Raw genomic sequence first — 3,784 nt, forward strand, 5'->3', positions numbered from 1 at the left:
TTGTGCACCACAAAGGTCAATGGCCCTAGGAACACGCTTAGGATCTTAAGGCCCTCACGATGCCAGGTGGGCGAGCCATCTGCCTAGTGCCCAGATCTTGCTGCATTAGCATGGCCACAGCTCTGGCAGCCTTGTTAAAAACTTTGGGGTCCGTGCACCATTGGGTGATGTGCACCACTATATTCTTCTGTCCTTTCATTTGTTTTAAAAAGGTCAGGAGCCCCCCATAGTCATCACCGACCCGGGGGGGTCTGCCAACATCGGCTGCACATTTCCAACAAAAGAGCGGTGAGGCTGGACACTAGTTGGGAGCGCCACATCTACACCCTCAATATCTAAACCCATCAACCTCCTCTGATCATCCAGGTCAAGGTCTGGCTCTTGAAGAGCATCCCCACCTTCTTGTGGGGGGAGAGGTCATCCTGCTCTCGAGGTCACTTGGGACACTCAGAAAGCTGGATTTCCATCTCACTAGCCTCCTCTAATTCAGCAACCTGGGATGTGACCAAGAGGTCTGCAGACTTCTCTGCTGCCCCCTGGGTCAGACCTCCAGAAGAGAGACATTGTGCATACGTCTTTCTGCCACCCGTCTCTGAGAGCTGGGAGATAGGCGAGGCGTTAATGACCCCTGTCTTCACCTCCCCCACCTCCAAGCTGCCCTCATCCCCAGTCAACAGGGTCGTTGACATGACAGCCGGAGCAGCGCCAGGTTCTCCAGCAGGGGCCTCCCCAGCACCAGCTGAGGAAGGCCTCAGTGGGGATGGGGAGTCCTGAGGGGTCCCTTTCACTTTCTTCTCTTTGTTCTTCTTCTTCTGTGTGGATGGCCCATCCTTCATAGAGGATGGGCCAGATTGCTTCTGGCCTGCCTCCCCAGGGCCAGCCACCTCAGACAAAGTTGTGGTGGAGGGCAACTTGCAGGAGGCCTGCACCCCATCATCCAACAGGGCCTTGGTGCCACAATCGCTGACCTCAATCGGGGAGGTCAGAGCAGGCAGGGGGGAAGCGGAAGCATCCTCCTCTCCACCTGGTGGCATGTCTGTACTGGTGGGGGTGGGCACTGTAGATGGAATGAGTGGGGGGGAGGGCCGGGGCCTAGTTCCAGCCCCTCCGCTGGATGGCACTCCCACACCAGAGACTTCAGCTCCCTCAGATGGAACGGGGTAGAAGAAGGTCGGGAAAAGCTCCCGGCCTCACTGGGTGGGGCCTGCATCCCAGAAATGGATGGGCCATCCGTCGGCATCGCTCTAGTCACCGATGTTTTGGCTGATCCCCCCTGTGGGCACTGAGCTGCTAGGTGGGAAGAGCTCCCACACTGAAAACATGTGGTCTCCCCAAAAGAAAAATAGATCACATACCTCCACCCATTGAACATGAGGCTCAAGGACTGAGGCAGAGACCATGGGCCTTCCCTGAAAAGCATGAAAAGCTGCCTTCAAAAAGACAGGACGTGCCTCAGTTTGGGGTTTTTACTCCCTATGGTCAATCAGCAAAAAGGACTCATAAGAACCCCATAGGGCTTGAGTACCTTGGCCAGGTCTCGCTCGGTCACATGCAGGGGCACATTAGAAATCACCACCGTCACTGCTAGGGTGTCTAGGGGCGTGACAAAATAATGTGCGCCCACAATGTCCAAGCCCTCTGTGCACACCCTGTTAACTAGGGTGGAATCACTCTAGTTAAATCATTGGGACCATGTTGACATGACCTATGTAACGTATGGTATGCTGTCCCAAGAGACTAGCAAGGGCATTTACACAGACCTCAACCCCAATGAAGGGAGGGGTGTGAACCCTCAAACCATGGGTAATGGGAAGGTTCTGGGAGGCATCTTCATGCCAGCTGCTGGGTGTAGGAGCAGCCATTCCTGTTAGAACAGGGTTAATTTCCAACTATAACTAAGCAAGGACAACAGCAAAAAAGTTTATACTAACTACAAAGATAAGTGTCTGGGAGAGAGTCACAAAACCCTAGAATGGAGGCGGGAAAGGGGTGGAGGGAAAAAAAAGTGGCTGGGGATTGAAAAAAGTGAAAAAATATAGAAAAACAAATGGGTAGGGGAAGAAGGGGTAATTAAGAGCACCCCGCAGAAGGCAAGCTAATGGAAGATAACTCCCCACTACAAGCAAACAGAAAAAGAAAAGAGAGAAAAAAAGAAAAAGAGACAGTAAGAAAGAAGGCTGTAAAGACAAAGAAACCAGAAGTACGGGGGGATGGGACAAAGAGGAGAGAAAAGGGGGGAAAAACTACAAAAAAGCAAGAAAAGAATGAGAAAGCAAGATAAACTGAGGCTAGAGACCTTTAGACAGGTGGGTGTCAGAAAAGAAAAGAGATAGGAAGCCGGGGAGTCTTATGCTCAAGATAGCCCCACGCAGCTCCAAGCGAGCCTGGTCCAGTGCATCCAAAGTGGAAGGAAGGAAGGACGGAGGTGGTTCCTGACTCGGAGATAACCAGACCTGAAATTCAATTTGTAACATATATGCAAATGCTGACAGCTTCAAGGTAGTGCTCAGAAATGTGTAGTTCCTGTGTTTTTTTCCAGTAAAATTTGATTGATTCTGGATGAGTCTTTCCCATAGCTTTACATCTGCTCTTGACTAGAGCATGTGAATAATTTTGGTGTTGCTGTTGGAGGATTAAAAAATCATTTAAAAAAATTTGTTTCAACTCATAAACTTTTTTCCCTTATATGAGTGCTATATTTTGTTTCCAAGTTTTTAAAAATGTTACTTTTAATAAAGTGGCAGTAAATTTAAAAACAAACCCTGTTTTGAGTTGGCAAAGTCAAGAAGTTCCATTTTGAAAAAATCTGACGCATTGCAACTTCCTTTTTTAGATATTTCTACCAAAACAATTCCACAAGATAGAGTTAAATTCTCAATTTTTTGTTCAATTATATCTGCATTTTTCATCAAAAGAAAAAAAAATCATAAAAAAATCCACTTAATTGTACTCTTAACTATTCTCCCTCTTTCTCTCCTGTGGTATATCTTTATATAGGCCTTCAAAATGAGCACTGGACTTTTTGCTATATCTTAGGGCACAATCAAATATAATTTGCTACTACAGCTCTCTCATGGTATTATTGCTTACCCCTCTCCCATTCTATTGTTTTGTGTTATTTCAGACTCCTGAATTAGTTTACAGATACAGAGTTCTCTCATAACAATAGTCTTTCACTTTTCAGCTCTAAGCCCACAAGAAAGGGACAGAAAAGAAGTACTTGGCTTATGAGAATTAAAATGGCTAAGTTTAAGTAGCATTGTGGTGATGTTTTAGCTGTGATGGTCCAGGAAATAAATAGGAAGTAAGGAGCCAAAAAAGAATGCATGGCATTCAAAAGCTTGTCTAAGTCTATTCCAGCCATGCAGTTGGCCCCATAAAAGATATCACCCATAAAAACCCTTAACTAGGTGCAACTTACCTCAGGGATGGCAAAGGGAGATGAGCAGGAGAATGACTCTAAATCACAAATGACAGGACATAATTTTACATATATATGAGGAGTCTAAACACCTAGGCATCAGATCAACTATTTTGTTTGGAACAACTGAATCTAAGGAGAAATCAGATAAAATAAAGAATATCATGAAAACTTTCAGGAAGAGATACAATAAATGGTGGAATATTTTGAAGATTCATGCTTATGGCTGAGAACTACATTGAATGATCCACTAGACAGACTGCCTTAGGGACCAAGCCTTCTTCATCAGAGACATGGAGTGTACGCTTTAAATTCTTATCCATTTCAAACTGTGAAAATGGTATGATCATGCAGAAATCAAGA

This window comes from Crocodylus porosus, unplaced genomic scaffold (assembly GCF_001723895.1).
Source record: "Crocodylus porosus isolate Cpor-Errol unplaced genomic scaffold, CroPor_comp1, whole genome shotgun sequence".
Classification (NCBI taxonomy): domain Eukaryota; kingdom Metazoa; phylum Chordata; order Crocodylia; family Crocodylidae; genus Crocodylus; species Crocodylus porosus.